At 34.7% G+C, this 23,732-nt stretch overlaps 1 protein-coding gene across 5 annotated transcripts in view; it reads right to left on the reverse strand.

Annotated features, from left to right (window-relative positions):
- The window catches only part of EPHA7 (EPH receptor A7), a 166,977-nt gene that overhangs the window by 111,563 nt on the left and 31,682 nt on the right, over positions 1–23,732 (reverse strand). The gene's annotated exons all lie outside the window — the stretch shown is intronic.

Raw genomic sequence — 23,732 nt, forward strand, 5'->3', positions numbered from 1 at the left:
AAAATGCCCAGAATAGATAAACCTATAGAGACAAAGTGTAGATTAGTGGCTTTGAGGGGCTGAGGCAGTGAGGGGAAATGGAGAGTGATTATTAATGGGTGTAAGGTTTCTTTTTGAGGTGATGGAAATGCTCTAAATGTGATTTATAATGACGGTCATACAACTCATGTCTATACTGAAAAACCATTGAATTGTTCACTTTAATGGATGAACTGTATGGTATATGGATTATGTTTCAGTAAAGCTGATATATACAACGAAATCCATTAATAATACAACTTCAAATTGAACATATGAGTAAGCAAACATTAAGAAAAAATGCCAAATTACATATGTTGATAGTGTGCTAGTTTGTCTTTCTAACACTTACACTCTATATTCATCTATTTTTATAAAGCCATAGTTAGGAGGCACCTGGGTGACTCAGTTGGTTAAGTGCCTGACTCTTGATTGGAGCTAAAGTCGTGATCTCATGGGTCATGAGATCAAGCCCTGCAAGAGGGCTCCATGCTCAATGGGAAATCTGCTTCTCTCCCTCTTCTTCTGTGCCTTCCCCACTTGCAGGCTTTCACTTTCTCTCTTTCTCTCTCTCTTCCCAAATAAATAAATAAATCTTAAGAAAAATTAAAGCTGTAGTGAGGCAAAACAAATTAAATATGAATTATAAAATATTGGAAAAATTTAAACCTATAATCCAGGTTATAACCTATAATCAATATATATTTGTTTACCCATGTGTTAATTTTAGTTTCAAAAATAATAATTTTTCTTTTATCTGAAGAGTAGCAATTTTATTTGAACAATTTTTTAACAATAGAAAAAGAGCCTTATCAAAATCACACTTATAATTAGGAGAGATTTTTAATTATACAGAGTTAGTTTTATGTGAATATCTGAATAGACCTTAAAAATTATTTTAGTTTACCCTCATCTCTTTGTCAGACAAGGGAAGTCCCAGCCCCCCACCTTTCTCCTACCATAAGCTAAGCAAATACCACAGATTCAGCTTCTTCAGGTCTCACTCTTGTTTCCAGACCTGCGATTTGAAGCACAATTGAACTTTTTCTGAAGGGATTATGTGTATGTGTCTGTGTGTAAAATATGAGGCTTTGCAGATGTTTCCGGCCGCAGTTATGCAGCTGCAAAGAGTTTATTAATTATGAACTATAAGAGGATTGTTCTGTAACTGGAACTTTCTGGGCCTTTATATTGTTGTAGAATCTACACACACACTTAGTTAGAGATTCTAATGACTGTTATTTTATTTATTGCAGATGGGCACTGTACTTAATCCAGGGCCTAATTCAGAGCAAAGCTAGTTTGTTTCCATAGGCTCTTTCAAATACTTGTGTCATATTAATGTCTATGCTCTGTAATGCAAAGGGGAAAACACAGCTTGCAGAAATAGTACTCCCACTGCTCAAAGTGCTGACCTCATCTGGGATGGACAGATCCAGAATCTGTTTTTTAATCCTATTGACAGGGCCTCAGTGGGAATAATTACAAAAGTCTGCCTGAAAGCCAGACCTCCTGTCACTGATATGCTATGATTTTTCACATTGAGAATGAACAGCGGGCAGAGAGGATAAAAACAACATGATGTAACGAGTATATTACAGCTTGCCAGGCACCATCCATATTACCCTACAGCTAACTTGTAGGAGTTTAGAGAAGAAATGATGAGGAATATAAAGTTCATGATAACAGGTGCTCAAGTGCTGAAAATACTGGGGGATTTTGAAACTGAAAAAAGAAAAATTAATTTCAGGGCATTATAAATATATATGTGTTATTTAACTGAGTACTTAATGTTTTATTAATACCATACGGTGGAAAAGAAACAGGTAAAATAAGAAACTTTTAAAGTTTTACACTAAAACTTTTTTAAAAGGCTGTAAGAGAAAAGAAAACAACGCATTATGTAAAGACAGCTTTTTTGTACTTTATTATCAGTTTGGAATACGTTAGGAATTTTACTGAGGTTTGACATTAAAATACTTGTTATTTTACCAGAAAATTGCTGTAATGATGTCACTACCAAAATGATAAAAAATACAAAAATATCAAATTAGGACATTCAAACCTCTTTTGTCTTATCTTCTTATTCTATTTTACAAATATGAATTATGTTAAACAGGTAATGTGATAGAGCAAAGGAGAACTGGGTTTTAACTAAAAAAAAATCTGTGTTCAAATCTACTCCACCATTTACTGGCATGCACTTTGGATGAGATCACTTCATATTCCTGGAGTTCAGTGCCTTTGTTTCCTTGTTATTATTTACTAAGTATTATAGACATACTAATTATATATATTTATATAAAACTACAGAAAATCGTTTTATATTTTTGTACATACTTATAATATATAAAACGATATAAAGTAGTTTTATATTTATATATTTTATGTATATTTATAAATATATTTCTATTTATAAAAACGTCTTCACAATAACACAGTAATCAGTTATCTAGCTATTAAACCTCCCTACAATGTTTTTTGTTGAAATGTTATATTTAAAAACATGCATATTTCAGCCCCCATCACCAAATCCCCAAAACCCCACTACACTCACTTCGTCTTTGAGTGGTGCCTCAGCAAGAGTGTGAAAGACCCGGCCTGCCTCTGTGTTCCATCCCTGATAGGCAATGGCACATACTGTGTCGAGATGCATCTGCCTAGCAGTTTACCTCCGGCTCTCCCGGTGCCACTGTGGTCAAACACGGTCTGTGTTCCCAGACATGTGCACATTCACTTCGGTTCATGCAAGTAAGAATCCAGAAGTGGAGTTCTTAAATTATAAGAATAACTTAAAAACTGACTCCCATTAAATAGAATACACATAATGAAATCAGACCCTTCTGGATCTCGCTCAATATTTTTCTCATAGGTCCATTCTGAGAGATCAACCCACAGATAGAACAACTGAATTACCTACACAAACGTAGGATTTATTAACCTACTGGAAAAGGACTGAAACAGAGTAATTTTAACCTTAACTCAAGTCTATAGCAAAACAGTGAGGACCCCACTATTGGGTCCTCAGGGAAGACTGAAAACACTTAAATGAGGGGAAGCTGGTCGTGACCAAAAAAAAAGAGGCTTATTTGTGATACAGCATTATTTTATTTTACTAAAAGATTTCCTTGAGGGCATTGTCATTATGAGCAAGAGGCTGCAAAGAGGAGCGCTCTTCAACACTGACTGGTGTTGGGAAGATTTTAGGGGGAAGCACAATTTACTATAGCATTTAGGCCACTGTTAAGTTTACTTTCAAATATCTCTCTTATATTTATTATAAGACTGTAAGTTTTATAATTTCAGTTTTATTATACATTCTCATTACACTAAGCCATTCCTCACAGTTTTGAAAACATACCAAGAAAGTTCAGACAATGGAGGCTTTATAGACAGAAAATGATGCAAAATATATGAGTGAGGATTCTTCTTTTAAAAGATCAATACTCTGGTTTTAACAAAATCATTTTAAAACAACACCTCTTAAAGGATGAAATTCACATTCTGAATGACAGATATTGCTAATTTCACCACAGAAAGTCTCACTTCAACAATCCTGAAAAGACAATACAACATGCCCATTATACAAATTGTGACACTGGCTTCCTCTCAAGCTTGTCGTAGCTGTTTAAACTTCGCAAATCTGCTTAAGTTCTCTGCGCCCAGTTTTTCCATATCGGAAATAGAGAAACCTAATAATAAGACTATCTCATGAGACTACTGTGAATTAAAGTGCATAATTCATGTGAAAAATCTAGCACAGTGCCTGGTGGAGAATAAGCACTCAATAAATAACCATTATAATTATTTCTTAATGCCAATCTCCATCCTGTTTTGATTTCACCTAGTTTCTACGTGTGATAAACAACAAGCCGATTCTCCATTATCAGATGTGTGTGCAAACAAAAAACACAAATTATTAGACAAATTACTCATTCCTGCCCTGACTTAATAATTATTGTTTGCCTACTCTTTGCATCATGCTAGGCAGTGGACCAAAGTTATGTACACCAAAAAGCAAATATTATGATCTCTAAATACATATTACCTTTGATCTGGCATTAAACGGTATGGATAATCAGTTGTTTATGTGCTTAAGCTAATTAAATTTCTGGTATTTCATAAGAAATTATTATGTAAATTATAAATATTGTGCCTTAATTTGTATCTTCTGCAATGTGTTTAATTATCTCCTATTTCAGTGGTGAATACAGACTCTAAAGTCACCTTTCCTGCCAGAGATGTAGCATTTCATCAATGTGAAGAGAGAAAACTACTCGGCACAGGTAGACATGCAGGAAATGTGGGAAGGGACATTATTGACCAATTATATTTAAACTGGAGAGTTATTTGTGGCAGATATTGCTTTGTCTTTCAGTGAAGCTAATAGTGGATCTGGCAATATTAGAATATTTCATAAAAGCAGGTTACTTCAAGTTCAAAAAATTTAGTGGGGCATGAAATGTGTATATAAATACAAATGTTTGAAATTTAATCATATTTAATAAAGTGAGCACTTTTAGTTCAATTCAAAGAATGAAAATTAAAGTATCACGTTAGTGATTCATCAATAATTGGTTTCTCTCCCACAATACACTTAAATCTATCTATCTGTAGAAAAAGTTTTCAAGATCTATAGCCAAAATAAAAAGAAATAATTCCATTTTAATTTCTTAAAACAAAGAGCCATCCTTCCATTTCAACCAGTCTTTTAAAACATCAGCTTTTTACCATTAGTTTTCAGCAAAAATTTCAAAAATGATTAAAATAAAATCATCAATTAAAACAATCTTTCTAGCTATTTTCTGAAGACCAGTTTTTTTTTCCCTTATTTAGTCAATTATGTAATGTAGATCAATACTAAGTCTTGTGAAGCAAATAACCCTAAAGCAGTTTAAGGCAGTTTGAACATGTGGGGAGATAAATAATCATCTCTGCTATGTCAGTGGAAAATTTTCTGAAGATCATAAAGAAATCAGTTTGCCCTGAAGCATGACATTTTAAAAAGATGCATCAGGACAATGAGGATATTCACTCAATCCTTAATTCTTAGAAATAAAAGAAAGTAACAGGCAGAATAAATCCTCACAATAAATGATGTTGTCGAGCTCAATCCTTTTTTCAAAAAATGGAGCTCACTACATGTACACATACACACACACACACACACACACACCCCAAGCAAACAGACTTATACATACATACACACATTATGTATGTATGTATGTAGAGTTCTGAGATAAACAGAATTGTTAGAAATAAAACAATAAGAATTCTGTAACCGCATTCCCATACTTCCTACTACTTAATAACAGAAAACCAATTTTTCATTTTTAATCTTCACACAAAGCAAATAATTGGACACAGCTCTATCTGTACCTGATCTACTTTGCATTCATAGCATTTTACAAAAAGTGAATGTAGGTATGACTAGGTTATTGTTTAATACATTTTTAATAAAAATTATTTTTAGTAAAGGTAGCTATGTTAGACATGTAAAAAGACATCTAGTTTAGTTCCTGTTTTTATGAATAACTAATTCATCTTTCATGAATCAGTTAAAAGCTTTACCTCCTCCTAAAGCTACCAAGGGGGACGGTACAAGGCGGTCTGCACAACACACCACAATTATCGCATTAACGGTGTCATGATTATTTCTCCATGTGTGCCTCTTCCACCTCCCCGTGAGACCCTCAAGGGCAGAGATTTTATGTGTCTACATGTAGATTCCAGAGCCTAGCACAATGTCTAGCACATAGCAGGAAGTTAACCTGCATTTACTGAATGAAAGAATCATTATTCACCCTGTAATATTAGGCATCTGGTAGTAACTATCCTACTTACCAAAGGCTAATTCACCAACACAACTTAGTAAACTTTTTATAGTAATCAGATCAATGGAAACAGCATGGCACATTCTTAAGTAGATTGTAGTAGAGTCCTGACTACATCAGCTAAGGAAAGACATTTCGTGGCCTCTCACTCTTGAGGAGCCTTGTTAGGCTGTGCGAGAAGACAACTGCACGGCCATGTTTAGATTAATGCTTTAGATAACTTCTAACATGATTCTATGAGCATTCTTACCATGGTGATATGAATAAGTACATGAATGAGATGTGAAATATTTTATAAGCACATAATTAGAGCATCTTTCTTTGAACCTGGGAAAGAAAAATTCCAAGAGAGGGAAAACTACTAGTTGTGAATTATAAATCATAATAACACCGTCAGTGTAAGGCTCTTTTCTAAGACAAAAAAGATCAAGTGATAGCTCTACATTCTTAAAAAGAAGACCAGTTTTTCCTTAAATATATGACCTATCCGGACTCAAAAACAAGAATATTCTAGTCCTGGATAGTCCAGAATTGCCATATCATACGAAGTATACATATACTTTCATTTCTGTTAGTAATTTGGAACTAGACAGGTCACTATTAAGATAAATTCTTTTTTTTTTTTTTTTTTTTAAAGATTTTATTTATTTATTCGACAGAGAGATATCACAAGTAGACAGAGAGGCAGGCAGAGAGAGAGAGAGAGAGAGAGAGAGGGAAGCAGGCTCCCTGCTGAGCAGAGAGCCCGATGCGGGACTCGATCCCAGGACCCTGAGATCATGACCTGAGCCGAAGGCAGCGGCTTAACCCACTGAGCCACCCAGGCGCCCTTAAGATAAATTCTTATAATTAACATTTCTATTGGAAAACACAGAAATATCACTGATGCCTTACATTATGAAAAATGATTTCAATTTATTTCTTACTGGCTCTCTTCTAACTTTTAAAAACAATTATTGTAAACAAAAAACTAATTTAAATACAATGGGCTGTTACATATTTTCTTTTATTATGAGCATAAACACACATATATCCACACACCCTTCTATACCTTTATGTTTTTGCATTCGATTTCAGACGTATCTAAGATAAATTCATTTTGTATATGACCTATGGGAAGGGGCATAGCAAAATTAAGGGTTAAAGCCTATTTATACATAGCTATAATATTTTACTTTTTTCAAGTTAAAAACTGAAACCAAAAGAACAGGAAAACTGGATAAGAACATAAAGTACCCTACCATAAAGAATGGAAGACATTAAGAGAGGGAAGGGAAAAATGAAGGGGGAAATCAGAGGGGGAGACGAACCACAAGACACTATGGACTCCAGGAAACAAACTGACGTTTTAGAGGGGAAGGAGGTGGGGGAATAAGTTAGCCTGGTGATTGGTATTATGGAAGGCAAGTATGGTATGTAGCACTGGGTGTTACACGTAAACAATGAATCATGGAACACTGCACCAAAAACTAATGATGTACTGTATGGTGACTAACATAACATAATACTTTAAAAAAAAGAAGAAAAGAAAGAAAGAAAGAGTAATATAAGTACTACAAAATATATTTAGTATACATGCTGCCAAAGCAAGCACTACAAAATATATTTAAATCTGAAAAAAATGAAAACGTTATAAGTGAAATACTGTTTTCTCATGGTAAAGGATAATAATGTGGGCGCCTGGGTGGCTGAGTGGGTTAAAGCCTCTGCCTTCAGCTCAGGTCATGGTCCCAAGGTCCTGGGATCGAGGCCCGCATCGGGCTCTCTGCTCAGCAGGGAGCCTGCTTCTTCCCCTCTCTCTGACTGCCTCTCTTCCTACTTGTGATCTCTCTCTCTGTCAAATAAATAAATAAAATCTTTAAAAAAAAAAAAGATAATAATGTAAATGTGTAAATTTCCAAATTAAAAATGTGTTGGAAGATCTTAGAAAGAAAAGGACAAACTAGAGTATAATGGTACTATAATATAGTATTATGCACAAAGAGCTAGCAGTGCATTAAATATTCCTAATTAATCAGAATCAAATCATCTCAAAACCCACCTAAACATTTTGAAAATATCAATTTACACAAGAATACAGATAATAATGAAGGAAAAAAGCAGATCAAAGATTGCACACAAAATTAATGGTAAAGAACATACAGGAGAAAAATAGAAAATGCATTGTGAAGACACAGTCACAGATGGAAATCCATTGGAATGGGCCAGACAATACTTTTAGAGTAATTTTTTTCATCATTTTAGTTGAATTACTCTTTTGTAAATGTTCAGCAAAAGAGTAATTGGAATACCAGTGTGTATATATCTAAACAAACAGAACGTCTACGAGCCACAGTGTAATCGACTTTTAGGGATAATCAAGCACTGGATAAGATTTTGTGAAACCCCTTTGTAAGTGGATGTATACCAATGACAAAATTAGGAATCTGATGATTGATAATTTTCATATAGTTTAAATTACACCATAATGAAAACAGTAAACAATACCTATGGAAAGACAAGACTAATGGTGATCCTTGCCAAATGACAACAATGGGAGACAATCCTAACTTTGCAAGAATATGACTTTTGCCACTCTTTTCCATTTGCAATTTTTCAATATGATTATTCTGTAGTTTAAAATAGTAGTCTTTTAAGTAGGAGCCTAAAAAGTAGATCTTTTCAAGCTACAGATGCTAAAAGAGTATGCGTAGCCACAATGTCAGTAAAGGTTTGTGAAATTCTTGTATTTTCCCAAAATGAAATCCTTCTTTTATCAAAGAAATAGAAAAGTATTGAATGTTGTAAAATATTTTGCAAAATTACAACTGGAGGGGCACCTGGGTGGCTCAGTGGGTTAAGCCTCTGCTTTCAGCTCAGGTCATGATCTCAGGGTTCTGGGATCGAGTCCTGCATCAGGCTCTCTGCTCAGCGGGGAGCCTGCTTCCCCCTCTCCCTCTGCCTGCCTCTCTGCCTACTTGTGATCTCTCTCTGTGTGTCAAATAAATAAATAAATAAATAAAATATTTTAAAAAATTTAAAAAAAATACAATTTGGAGGGAACAATTTTTGATCAAAATTAGGTGTACCACTCTTTACATATTATCTTCATTATATCTGTTTTATGAAATTTTCCATCTAAGTTATATCTCCAAAAGGCATGCAGTTTGTCTAAATTTTATAATTTTCTGTTCATGAAATGCATTGAATACCTATCTGCAAGTATAATGCTTGCAACAACCTAACAACCTAAGTGTAATTTAATATGGTTAAACATTCTACTTTTCACATGGAATATATGAGAGTTGAGTAGGTTCATATGTTGGTATTGTCTTAATGTCTGTATCACAAACTCATTTTTTATTAAATGAATTCTTCTATTATTCTTTGGAAACAGTTACATTGCAAAGGGAGTAGAAAATTCTCAAAACATACTACTCTCTTTAAGTTATTGTATACAGACTTAAATATTTCTTAAAAGAATTGTCATAATAGCTAAGAGTTTGTGTATTTTCTATTCAAATATTTAGTTGTGTTACATAATACAACAAAGATCTATATATTTTGACATAATCAAAACTTAGAATGACTGATAGCACATTTTCTCTATAGTTTATAGTACATTTAATTTTATTAACATAACCTAAAATTATACTTTGTTGCTTTAACATCCAAAATCAAAAATAAATTCAGCAGGAAATGCTATCAGCAAAAAATGTTTATCTTTTTTTAAAATCCAAATGCTCCATATAACTAGTTCTTCAAGAATTTGGTCAAGTGAAAAACAGATTTGTATCAAGTATGAAACAGAAGTCCTGATTTTTTAGAAATAGAGGATCCTATAGTTATATTATTTCAATCAATACTTTGGTTGAACAAGAAACTCAAGCAAAATACTTTAAAATCGTATTTCCCTTACTCATTATAATTTCTGGAAATACTATGGAATAGTTTTTCAATCTGACAATCAATATATATTCTTGATTCTCTGGAATTTGATATATGACTAATTTGTTGGCTGTTTACCACATAAGATAATTACATTGTGTTATGAGGTAATTTAATTAGTGAGTTTGATGATAGTATCAAAATTAGCAGTATTTTTAGTATTCAGGAAAGATTCACCAACATCCTCCAAGTTATATCTCTAGAAAGACAAAGGTTTAGGTTCTATTTGTTACCCTCTCTTTTCCTCAAATGTATTCCCTTCTGAAGGATCATGAACTCAACATAAGCATGTCATTTACTAATGGATAAATATATTGCATGCTTTCCTGCTAAAGGAAAAAATAAATTGTACTTCAAATCCCATTTTACATATTTGATTAATATATGAAAGAATAAATCCTTTCACAGTGCACCTCAGTGTTTCATAAATACTCCTATTAACTTTCAGGGAGAAAAGCATAACAATAAATAAAAGATAATTTATCAGATGTTAGAAGAAATAATAAGAAAATTGTAGAATATTGAATTTCCAACTAACAGAAAGCACTAAAATAACACAGAGTCTCACAAAAGGTATTTAACTAGAGCATTTTTTTTAGAGTCAGGCTCGAATTCAGAGCTATTTATATCAAGAAGTAAGCTATGGAGTGCTAAACCTTCTGAAGAATATTCATTACAAATGCATTTGCTACAATTCCAAATCACATCTTCTTTGAAGCCGTATCTGACCTCTGGTTTAAGCAACTGAGTCCTTCCTGTCTCTTGCCCTGCCTATAATTAAACACTATAGCTAAGATTTACATCTCTATCTCTAGCTAGCTAGTTCACGCAGGGTAACTTAGGCTCTCACTACAGTCTTCCAAGAGAGTTATCCTATTCTTTCAATCAAATGTAAAGGTGTTAATTATGTTTCCTTTATATTTCACTAGAGTTTGTTCCTTTGATGTCTTCTTTCTGAGTGTTATGCCTCAGTAAGCTAATCTTTAATAGTGCCAAAGATGTTGGGGCGCCTGGGTGGCTCAATGGGTTAAAGCCTCTACCTTCAGCTCAGGTCATGATCTCAGGGTCCTGGGATCGAGCCCCGCATTGGGCTCTCTGCTCAGCAGGAAGCCTGCTTCCTCCTCTCTCTCTCTGTCTGCCTCTCTGTCTACTTGTGATTTCTGTCAAATAAATAAAAAAATCTTAAAAAAAAAAATAGTGCCGAGGATGTTAATGTTTCATGTATACTTATGTAGATTATAATTTTACTTGCCAAAATAGAAGAAACATGTATATATGAATACATATTGATAGTTAAGAAAAAGTTATTAGATTAGTAGAGGACAGTCCATAAGAATGCAGGCTATGGAACCAAATACCTTGAGTTCAAACCCTAGGTTCAAATGCCAGACTTATCACTAGACCATTCGATAGGAAACTGCCTAGGAAAAGTAAGTTTTTTCCAAATAGGATTGTTTTGTGGACTAAAGAACTTATAAAAGTGCCTAGAACATACTAAGCACCTTATACATATCATTAATATTATAATTCTTTATTATGTTAACACAGTAAAGAACATTATTTTTAATTAACATAATTTTGCTTCCTTTAAAATGTAAAAAAAGAAAAAACCTTCTGAAATATTCTCCAACATTTTTACAAGCAATCTGTTTAATTGCTTCATTATATAAATTATGTAGCCTAAATGTCTGGAAGTTTCCATTTTGGAATTCATTTAATAGTTTTGACAGCTAAAGAAATCATGTATAAAGAATTCTTTGAAATAACATCATTTTAAAAAAATCTTCATTTGAAATGTAACCTATTTTCCTTTCTGTTGTTTTGGTCTGGATAAATCTACTTTGTTTAGTATATTATTTTGGTAGAGGTACAACTTTTTCCTCTATTCTACAATGAAAGGAAATATGCCAAACACACGTTTCAATCTGTGTACGTTGCCATGAAACACCAAAATAAAACAACATAAGACAGACTGATAAAAACTCAGAGAACTGAAAGGGTCAAGAAAAGCTCCAGTTCACTGGAGGCAGCGATTACAGCTAAAACAGTCACTGAAAAGAGAGGGAGAGAGAGAGAAAGTGAGGGAAAGAAAAATAATGAAGAAAGAATAGATTTCTTTGATTTCCAGTCAGTTCATGAGTTTTCTTTGCTACCCTTAACAGTGATGTAAGCACCAGTATACCACTTGCTATCAATCTGCTTTCCATCCATATCTCTAAAGTCTGACAATTTTTTTTTTCTAAAGACAACTAAGAAAAATGAAAGCGACCATTCTCTTTCTTCATGACAACTAAAGAAGAAAAATCACAGTATTTTAGGGCTTCTGTCATTATTTCTCTTATCAGGTATGCCCACAAAACCTTCATTATAAGAGATTTATGAGATGAGGATGTGAGAGAAGTGAGGCAGTGGGAGGTGGATCCTACTCCTAATTAAAAACAAGTCTGATGGTAATAATCAAGAGGGAGAGAGAATGCACTCCAGAAAGCATGCCACACTGTCATGAACAGTGACCACGTGATATTTTGTGGTTTTATTTTCACAAACTAATACAATACTGGTGGTCTACAACCAAACTGACATGAAAACAACTGATCGTCATATATGAGAGCAGAAGCCCAAAGATATTTCTCCTATGTTCAAGAATACGTGCAGTTGATTTTCTGGAAATAGTATCCATCCATTATAAGAGACATTCACTGTCTTCCATTCAAGTGCATTTGAACAAAAATAAAGACTATATACATAAGTGCACACGCTGTAACTGAAGCCTTATCTTTGCAGGGGAAAGTAAGCCTTCTTTAGTTCTTCAGTCCTGAGTCCCAAAATCAAAGAGTGAGACAGACTCAGGCATTCAATCTTTATACCTTTGAGGCAGATCTTCAAAACACAAATTCACTGTCCTTTCTTATCTTATATTTCTATCATCCATTCTATTCGTTAGATATCTTTGTTTTCTGAGACACGGTGTCCAGAGGCCTCACCACTTTCACATTCCTCACAAAATCTCAAAGTAGTCACATTGATCCTTTACATTTCGCCAATAATCAGCAAATACAGATCCAGGAGCAATTTATGTGGGAATTACAAGGCTCTGGTATATTATAAAATTTTCCTATCCATATGGCATAGGGATATAATTTTTAATTTTCCAGTATAATACTTCTCAAGTGAGGGTGATTTTTGTCCCCAGGAGACATTTTGCAATGCCTACAGACACTTGTTATTATTTTCACAGGGGTGATGTTACTGGCATCTGGTAGGTAAACATCAGAGGTGCTATTAAACATCCTACAGGACTTGCCATGACAAAAACTATCTGGCACAACTGTCAATAGCGCTATTGTTGAGAAACCTTGCTTTACTAACAAACAGGTATCTGTCAGTTTTACTTCTGAGACCTAGATATCTCTTTGTTAATGAAGTCCTGTCCTAACTAGGGAAGAAAAAAAAAAAAAAAAAAAAGTACAGCTAGGTTTTTTTCACATTCAACAGAGTAGAACATGATTTTGTAACAGAACTTAGTTTTAGCTTTTATAGACTTAGTTTTTCTCTGAATTTCTGAGGCTAAAGCTCTAGATGATTTGCTTAGAACTTAACCTCACTTGAAACTTCTTCATAAGAAAAAGTCTGTAGGGCGCCTGGGTGGCTTGGTGGGTTGAGTGTCTGCTTTCAGCTCAGATCATGATCCCAGAGTTCTGGGATCAACTCCCTCTTCGGTCTCTTTACTCAGCAGGGAGCCTGATTCTCCCTCTGCCTGCAGCTTCCTCTGCTTGTTTTCTCTCTCTCTCTCTCTCTCTGACAAATAAATAAATAAAATCTTTTTAAAAAAAGGTCTGAGAAAATTTAAAAAATGCTATATAGATTTAAGTTGACAGAAACATGCTTATTATCCCTATCCTTTCTCTCCTATCAGTGCCACTATTTTAAATTTCCATCTACATGTAAGGTATGTCTCCAGAGTTACAAAATCCATCCTAACCTAGAATTAAAATGAACAAACAAACAAAAACTGAACTTGTTATTCCTTCAGTAGCAGAAAACATGATCGTTCTACTTCCCTCTACCTCTCATATCAAGTTAATTCTCATCCATTTTTCTTTTGACACTCTTAATACAGTAACCTGTGACAAAGTTTATCTTAGTTACTGTACTATTTTCCTATACAATTGTTCACTTATTCATCATCCAGGAAATAATATGAATGCTTCTTACGTATGCACTATGCAAAGAACTAGAGACACTGTGGGAAGAAAGACAGACACAGTCCTTGTCCTCACAGAGTTCTGTCTCATAGAAGGCCAATAATTAAACAAGAAGTTCTAAAAAGCATGATGTGTCATGAACAGGGGATCCACTCAGGAACACAGATAAGTGGCATCTCTTCTGGTATAAGCAAAACCTGCAGAATAAGTAAGAAATATGCAAAAGAGAATGGAAAGAGATTACTCACAGGCAAAGAAAGAGCAGAGAGGAAAAAGGTCATGGCAATCGGAAGCAAGGGCAGAAGTCAGTGTGTCCGAATGTAGGCGACAGATGGAAGAGGAGTTAGTGATGGTGCTGGAAAGAGGCAGGGGCGAGTGTTAAGGAGTTTTTATGTCATTCTAAGAGGAACAGAAAGCTACGGAAGGATTTTCAGGAGATAATATTATGATAAGACTCATATTTAGAAACATCACTGTAGCTGTAAGGGATTAGCAGGAGACAGAAGAGGAGAACAGGGAAAGGTGGGGCTGTGATGACAGGTAGAAGATGATGGTCGACTGGAACAGGACACATAGGTTCATGTGTAGAGAGCTGGACATTCAGTAGATCTTTAGAAGTAGAATCAAGAATTTTTATTAGATATTCCCCAGGCTCTACTCTTACATTTTCTGATTATCCAGCTCACACCAGCAGTTTTGGTTTCAAAATATTGGAAATTAAAATGCAGTTTGATTTACAAGAGCTAAAAGGGTCCTCACAGCATCACATGAGATAGGCAAGGTAAGAAAATTTCCCTCATTCAACAGATAAAGTGGAACCTTAGAGACGTTAAGCAACTGACACCAATTTATAATGTTACTAGGTGGTAAAAATGGGTTTAGAACCCAGCCAGCAGTTTCTGAATCCAGTCTGGTTTCTAGTAGTGTGTTTCTTCTGCATCTACAGTTTTGCCAAAGTTCTGGGCTATTTGGTGTATACTATGCACTGTTACACCTGATTACTGTCAAGTACAATTTTCTAATCACTTCATAAATGTGTTTGCATATTCAGTAACCATTCCACAAAGAAATGGGGAGAAAAAAAGCATAAACTCTGATTATATTGATTATAACTGAATGAATAAAATCACAAGTAGACATTTTTATTAATATAAGTAATACAGGAAAAAGAGACCTATTAGCATTGTCCAAGCTAAAACTATGTTTCACATGGATTAGTTGGCAGTGTGATCAGAACATAAATATTTAATGAATTATGGAAATCAAATTTGCCTTCATGCAAGTTCACTTTAAATGCACATTAATTCCAGACAAGCAAAGAAGTTGAATTGCTTCTTCCTCTAAAACATAATTTTTCTTTCCATCTAGTTGCATTTGAAAGTAATCCTATAAGGTGCTTTACCTTTTCAGCTCTAAATTTGACTCCAAAAAAACTCTATAATTAATTTGCTATTCTGAAATATGAATACCTAAAGTTTAATAAGTTTAGGGTAAAATAATTACTTTTGTTAGTGGATCTAACTACCAGTCACACATACATAAATTTTATTTTGGATATAGTAGGTAACAACTTTATATTTTAAAGCTTTAAAACATACTAGAATGCAATTTAGAAAGTGATTATTTTGGAAATATATAAAAAGTGGGTGGTAAGGAGACCAAATACTTCATATGGAAGATAACTATATAATTCATCTCCCCAGCCAGAACCCTTTCAAAACTGAAAGGAGAGCCATTAATAATAACAGAATGAGTGTCACCTTAATCACTAGAATGAGATAACAACAAGGGGAGATGGCTTTTCTGAGTTCCTGAAATTCTGATGATGAGCCCCTGAAAAAAAAATTCACTTTAGTATACAACTATAGTAACTAAATAACCTGGACATACACCAAAATTCTGAAACTTGAAGATTTAGGACATTTTAGCAGCCAGCTCCTTTATGAATGTTTTTAGAAGTTAAAATCAATATACTTCACAATAACAACTTGCTTAAAACTGAGTTTAAAACTGTGAGAACGTTTTGTGGCTGTTTGCTTTTAACCTCCCCCCCCCCCACTAACTGAAGTACCCTGTTTAGTGCTAGACCTTGGGTGCCTTGCCACAGTCACAAACCAGATATCAATCTCCAATAGCATTTTAAAAATCTATTATCACTTCCACTTAACTCTATTAAATCTATAGGAGTAATACCCAATTAACTTTGAAAAGTAAAGCATGAACACCAAACAAAGCAAATCCTATTATTGCTCCACAATTCTTGTATGTCAGGTCTAAACTGTCACAGGACAAAGTAAATGTTTTGGTAGGGGCAAAGAAAAATGCTTTAACTCAGAACCATTACAGTGTGAGCTGTAACAAGAACCACTTACAATATATAATACACAAGCAATATGCTGCCACAGAAGCATTCCTTCATGGATATGAGACATTTTAATCCGTTTTTGTACAGAATGGGAGGAATTAAGGAGTTGAAACAGAAACAAAACTTTTTAAGATGCCTGGAGAAAGAAATATCCATTAGTAAGCAGCATTCTCACTGGGATTGCATTTCTTGAATATTCTCCATCAAGGAGATGAGAATATCAGTTTTTACATGTTAGTCCAGGAAAGTGATAGTCTGAAATTAGAGCTGCTAAAAACAGGCAGGTACTGTGAAATTCAAGGAAATGCTGCATCAAGAAGCTAGAGGAACGAAAAAAGGATAAAATTCTCTTTATCCTTACAAAATTGGCACATTATTCCAAGTGAGGTAACAGGCAGAACCTCACAGCAGATTAAAAAGAATTTGAGGACAAATGTTTCATTCAGTAGGGCTTTCTATATAGCAGATAACTTTCCACCCAGTAAAGAAAAGCCTTGTCTTTTATTAACTCCATTTGAAGGTTTGTGTTACTATATAAAACTCCTTTTTTCACATAGTCATGAATGTATTGGCAAGTACCTCTATATCATTCATACTTATAAAATTCAACATGGCAGGTGGTCCTTAATTTTTCATTGTAACTATTAAAAGCTCTGCAGAAGGTGACTGCCTTGTTTCCATTTGCTTTTCATTTGCTTCACTTACCATTAAAAAAATTGCCTACTGAACATTTTCAAAGAACATCTTCTTTAAAAATAATGAAGTCTTCTTTAGAAAAAGTACAGAATAGATTTTTCTGAAAATTTTTGCTATTCTAGAATCAGGTAGATTCATTTCAAAGGATCACATTTGCTATTTACAAATTCATCAACTTTGAGAGCTTCCTGCACATATGTCCTCAACAACACAATTATTAAACACAGAGAAAATTCTAAGGCGATAAATTTTAAGTTAAAAGGAAAATAAGCTGTAAAAGCAAGCCATTATTTTAAGTTAGTAGATTGGTAAGTGATACATATTTTCATAAATTGAGAACTGAAGAAACACAAGAAAGATCTAATGCAATATGCCTTTAAAAGATCATACTGTGTTTTACCACCTTCCCGAAAACAAAGTAAAGATTTCTGTTAAAAAAAAAAAAATCATTTTCATTTCAACCTATGTCCTTAAAAACCAGAAACTTTCGGATATTTGATTTATTCTCTTGGGCAAATAAGCTGCTTCTTTTGATATTGTGATTATTAACACATGTAGTTAATAATTCCAACAACTGGATAATTAATAAACATTAGCAAATTAATCATAAATTAAGTCAAATTAATCACAAATTATTTCACAAATTAAAAAGATTAAAAACTGTATCAAAGATTGTTGGAACCAATGAGCTAATAAGCTAGGATAAAAAATTATTATTACAGTCTGGAATTCTATGAGAGTCCTCCCCTCCCCCCAGCCCCAACGCCTTTATCTCACACCCTACAATCCCTTCATCCCAATTCTTTAGCTTCATCTTTTAGAGAGATGAATTGATATCATCCCCATCTGTCAACAAGCCCAGCCATACTTAAGCCATCATTATCAATCAGAGTCTTTTTTTTTTTTTTCCACTCACAAACTGAAATGCCTCACTTTGATCTCAGTCCTGAATCTTGTTCCTTTCCCACTATAATCCTGGTTTCTATGCCCTTCTCTTTCAAGGACCCTAGATGGTCATTTCCCCAACTGTGTTTACAAACACCGCTCCAAATATTACTAAGAACTACATCAAAAGGATTCATCTTAAAGTTAACTATCCACATTCTATCAATCAAGTAAGTTTAGCAAACTCTGGACAGAAAAAGTCTTTTTTAATACAACCTCTCAGAGCTTTCTTCTCTTATTATGAACTCTCCAAATGGGAACGGATCGCATTTGTGCACCACCCAAATAATTAAACTCTTAGCCACTCTGCTACAAGTTTACTTTGTTATTGCCCTCTTTTCTTCATGACAACTGTTTATTCTCACCTCAGTCACTTTCTCAAGTTACCATTCATTCTTGGTTCACATGAAATTGGTTTCTGTCCTCACCACTGTCTAGGTAATGGAATGAGAACCCCCCTGAAAACTCTCCAGCTTTCCCCACTACTCTCTACTACTACTATTTTCGCAGATACCTCTGCAACCCACCATCTACATACAGCCACCATCTGCAGCCACAATCATTTTGAAAGGAAAAACCCACCCTGTCAGGTTTTCTGACCTGCCCGAGAATGAGACTAACAAATGCAGGAATTTGAAACTACTCTCCCCTTCTCTGTCCAATGCACAAAATCAAAGTCTTTATCTTATTTTAAGAGCCCAGCTTTCAGAGTTCAATTTGACTGGCCCATTCTTTGATAGGAGAGTCTCATTCCCCATTGCCTCAAATCTTTGAGGTAAAATTTACATCATCTCACACATAACCTAAACAGTTAAACTAACATTTACCAAGCACTTTCTGTTCCTGAGATGTCACTTGGTAATACACATGCCTTATATAATGTTAATAACAATATCAGATACCACTCAGAATCCATAGATTTTGTCATGATACTCAATTTAAAATGAAGATTCTGAGATTATATGAGATTAAGTAATTTGCATAAAGTCACAATTAGTAAGTAAAATAAAAATTTGATGCCAACTAAACTGTAGTATCTTAGGAAATAACTTACTTTGCATAAGAAATTGAAAAATCAAATATTCTGGGACTTCTAGAACAAGGAAGATTAATTTTGACCTTGAAAATCAGAGAGGGTTACCTGAAGGAAGTGATATTTGAACTTCTGAAGGACATACAATGTATGAATATTTTGTGAAGATATGGAAGAAAAGCCATGCCAAGAATGTGAAACAAGCACAACAGAAATCATTGAAACCAAAAAGTAAGGGATACGGTTAGAAACTACTGACAAACCGAATCAGTCTGGCTTAAGTAAAATGGGCTTTAAAAGGATAGTAGTAGGGGTGCCTGGGTGGCTCAGTCAGTTAAGCAGTTGCCTTTGGCTCAGGTCATGATCCCAGGGTCCTGGATTTAAGCCCCAGAACGGGCTCCCTGCTCAGTGGAGAGACTGCTTCTCCTTCTCCCTCTACCTGCCTCTCTGCCTACTTGTGCTCTCTACCTCTGTCAAATGAATAAATAAAATCTTAAAAAAAAAAAAAAAAAAAAAAGGATAGTAGTAATGGTACCTGGGTGGTATAGTCAGTTACGCCTCAGACTTTTGATTTTGGCTTATGTCAGATCAGCTCATCTTCACAAGATCGACCCCAGTGGGAGGTTCCACACTGGGCAGGGGGACTTCATGCTGGGCATGGAGTCTGCTTAAGATTCTCGCTCTCTCCCCCACTGCTGCTTCCCTCCCCTTCCACATTCACTCACTCTTTATCTCTCTAAAAAATAAAAATAAACTTTTTAAAAAAGATTCTCTCTCCCTCTGCTAGTCCCCCAGCTCTCTCTCAAATAAATAAATCTTTTTTTTTTTTTTTAAAGGATAGTAGTGGGGCGCCTGGGTGGCTCAGTGGGTTGAGCCTCTGCCTTCAGCTCGGGTCATGATCCCAGGGTCCTGGGATTGAGCCCCACATCGGGCTTTCTGCTGGGCAGGGAGCCTGCTTCCCCCTCACTCTCTGCCTGCCTCTCTGCCTGCTTGTGATCTCTGTCTGCTAAATAGATAGATTAAAAAGAAAAAAAGGATAGTAGTAAAAGATAAGCTCAAAATTCTAATGTCATGTGTCCCCCTTTAGATGTTGTTTTTCTAAGCATTAGTTCTACCTCTGTAATAGGTCCCTACCGCATCCTTTCTTTCCCATTCTCATAATCTTTGCCTAGTCACTCCAAAAGGAGTTGTTACTTTCAGCTTCTCCAACCTCTAATCCAGTCTCCGACTTCCATTTCAGTTATTACCATAGCACAACTTTGATTATATGTCCTCCTTAAAAGTTATTGATGATTTCCTCCTAACTACAAAAGGTACTACAAATCCCTTCATTCAACATAGAAAGACACCTCTCCCCAGGATTTCATCCAATTTATATTCTACTTTTCCAACTTTACTACCGTAGTTCTTTTCACACAAACCCAACTATCTGATCACCAAATATGACCTACAATTTCACACATCCCTCACATTTGCTCATAGCGTTCACTGGGCCTGAAGTACCTTTGCATGATCTCACATCTATTGATTAATACTCAGTGTGCATACCATTTCCTGCAAGACTTTATCTTCTCTCCAGTTGACAATTATTTATTCACTTAATCAGAATTTGTATGCAATTAGCACTTCCTGGCTTGTATTGTAACTAGTTACTTAAACATTTATTCTTTGATGAAAATATTAAGTCTACTTGAGGTGCACAGAATAGATGCTCAATACAATTTTATTTTTCTGGTTTATTTTTCAACAAATGGATGGGGAGATAAATTTCAGAAGAAGCTGTCAGCAGAAGCACGTTTTCCTGATGCAAGACTTAAACTGGGCAACAGCTCTTAGAATGGGAGAACACAAGTATGGACAGCCTTTCCATCCACTTTACTAATCACAAGGTTCCTGGTGCTAAAGAAGCTTCAGAGATTGAGATCTGAAGTGATATCTATCTCCTGAACATCAGAGTAGAGAAGGGAGTGATCTACCAAAAATTACATAGAACTAAACAGAGCTAAAGGTCATAAGTTTGTGTAACTTAAAAAACAAACAAACAAACAAACAAACAGGGATTTGGAGGGGACAGGGGGTGGGGGGTTTAGCCTGGTGGCGGGTATTTTGGAAGGCACATATTGCACGGAACACTGGGTGTGGTGCATACACAATGAATGTTGGAACACTGAAAAGAAATAAAATAAAATAAAGTGAAAAAAAAGAAGGTAAAATGCCAATAAATATGATAAACCACAAAAAACAAAAACACTTACTAAATTATACACTATCACATGATTCACAGATGTTGTCTCTCCCTAAAATATTTTCTGTAGTCTAATAGGAAAAAGAGTGTCAAGTCCTTAAACGAAACCTATTGAATGGTATGAACGTTAAAACTGTATTTTTGAGGAGTGACTCAGGGGCTCAGTTGGTTGATCGGCCAACCCTTTATTTCGGCTCAGAACACGATCTCAGGGTCCTGGGATCAAGCCCCATGTCAAGCTCCATGCCCAACAGGGTCTGCTTCAGAATTTCTCTCCCTTTCCCTCTCCCTCTGCCCTTACCCAGTTCATGTTCTCCCTCTCAAATAAATAAATAAATCTTTTTAAAAAATCTGTATTTTGGCAGAACTAAGAAGTCAAGAGAATTTGAATATGCTTTATCAGACAATAAAAAATTATTTGCACTACAAATACAAATGTGTATGTCATACATAGAATACAGCAAGATTCAGTATGTGTTGAAGAAAATTGTTACAATACATTCACTTCCTTTTGGTAGTTAGGTTTCTATTTTGGTTTCTTTTCTAGAATTAATATGCAAGTATATACCAATTTCTTCCTCACACAAAAAGACACCTTTGGGGAATTAATATATAAAACATATTAGAACTGATGCCACCCATTTGCAGCTTATTCTAAAAGTTATATTCATTGCCAGAAAACAATGCAATTGACTGCAAATGCATAACTGCTTAAGAGTAACAACAGCAGCCCAAGGGCTACGCATCTATGAGTTTTAAAAATATACACATAATTCATTTTGATGAATTTTATATATCACAATGTGTTTAGCCTGTCTGTGTCATCCAGCAATTAGAAAGAAATCACAAAAATTAAAACATTTCATAATTTTTTAAACTTCATGAAGTCCCTGTTTTCCTACTTTGTTTATAGTGGTACAGTCACTAAATTGGTCTAGATTGTATATTGAATTAATACTAAAATATTCCTGAAAATAAGGAACCCTGTATTGGTTAAATAGAATTCTAGCCCATATTTTTAAACAACAATCAAAAATAGTACTTCCTCCCCACACATTAATGAGAGTGAGGAACAAAGCAAGGATGGGTTAATATTGTCATGTTCTACTTCTATGCTCTTTTTTTTTCATTGTAAAATTAGAGATAGATCTGATAGATTCATGTGTGTATACATATGCAATAGACACACATAACATCATAAGTGATTAATGCAGAAAACATAAAAATTATAGAATAACCCAAAGACAACTGAATATAGCTTACATCTCACTGACCATGAATGACTCATCTCAATAGTTTCATGTACGTTTTTACATTCTTTTCCTAAAAATTAAATGACACTACTTGTGCACTGCTTTTTTATTTGGCCTAATATCGTGAACATTTTCCCATGGAAACATACATAATTTAATGACGTGATTTCGGAGTCTGTATGACATCTCATCTTATGGATTTTCATAATAGTCTTAATCTCCTATTCTCAGACATTTAGGGTGATACCTCCTTTTCAAGAGCCAACAGTGTTTTTCTTCCCCTAGAAGAGAATCCCAATTATCATCATCATCATCATCATCATCAAAGTTACTTGTTGGCAATTAAATGAATATTAGACATTTATAATCTTTGTATTTTGCCTTTTGGAGTTAACCAAATAACTTCATTTATATGGTTAATCATTCCTCACCTATTTACTGGTAGGAAGGGTGAGCTATGTAGGGTGCTAGTTGTAATATGAAGGTGCTAAAAGGACATAAAGAAATGCCACTGTAGTAAACTATAATCTAATGGAGGCTATTAGAGTAAAGCTGATGCATGTTGAAATTTGCCTGACCAACATGGCTGTGGCCTTGTAAGGAAGGGGCAGAAATGGGAAGACAAGATGAAGAGATTGTAAGTCTTCCCCCCAAAGATGGAAATTTAGACAGAAAATTATAATACATGAAAATCATAGGGGGGAATTAAGCAGTGAGGATACTTCAAATTATTCAGTATGGTTGAGTAATAGGCAAAAGGATACGTAGAGGCAAGTTAGAAGGGCTTTGAATAAGATGTTAAAATATATCTTGGACGGTGCCTGGGTCGCTTAGTTAGTTAAATGTCTGTCTTCAGCTTAGGATCTGATCTCAGGGTCCTGGGATAGAGCCTCATATAAGGCTCCCTGCTCAGTGGGGAGCCTGCCACTCCCCTTCCTTCTTCCCACTCTCTCTCTTTCAAATAAATAAAATTTTAAAAAATATATGTATCTTGGAAACTACATGAAGAAATGATATATTTTAAAGAAAGCCATGGCATGACTGAATTTGCATTTTTAAAAAATGACTCCAGAGGATGAGTAAACAAAAAAATTGAAAGGAGTAAGAACAAACTCAAACAGATAAATTGGGAGGCTACCCACATCCTCCCCTAAGGTAGGTATGACACAGACTTAAACGAAGATAGTGTCAGTAAGATGGGAAAAATCATT

This window comes from Lontra canadensis, unplaced genomic scaffold (assembly GCF_010015895.1).
Source record: "Lontra canadensis isolate GAN:19392208 unplaced genomic scaffold, GSC_riverotter_1.0 scaffold14, whole genome shotgun sequence".
In the NCBI taxonomy this organism is placed as follows: domain Eukaryota; kingdom Metazoa; phylum Chordata; class Mammalia; order Carnivora; family Mustelidae; genus Lontra; species Lontra canadensis.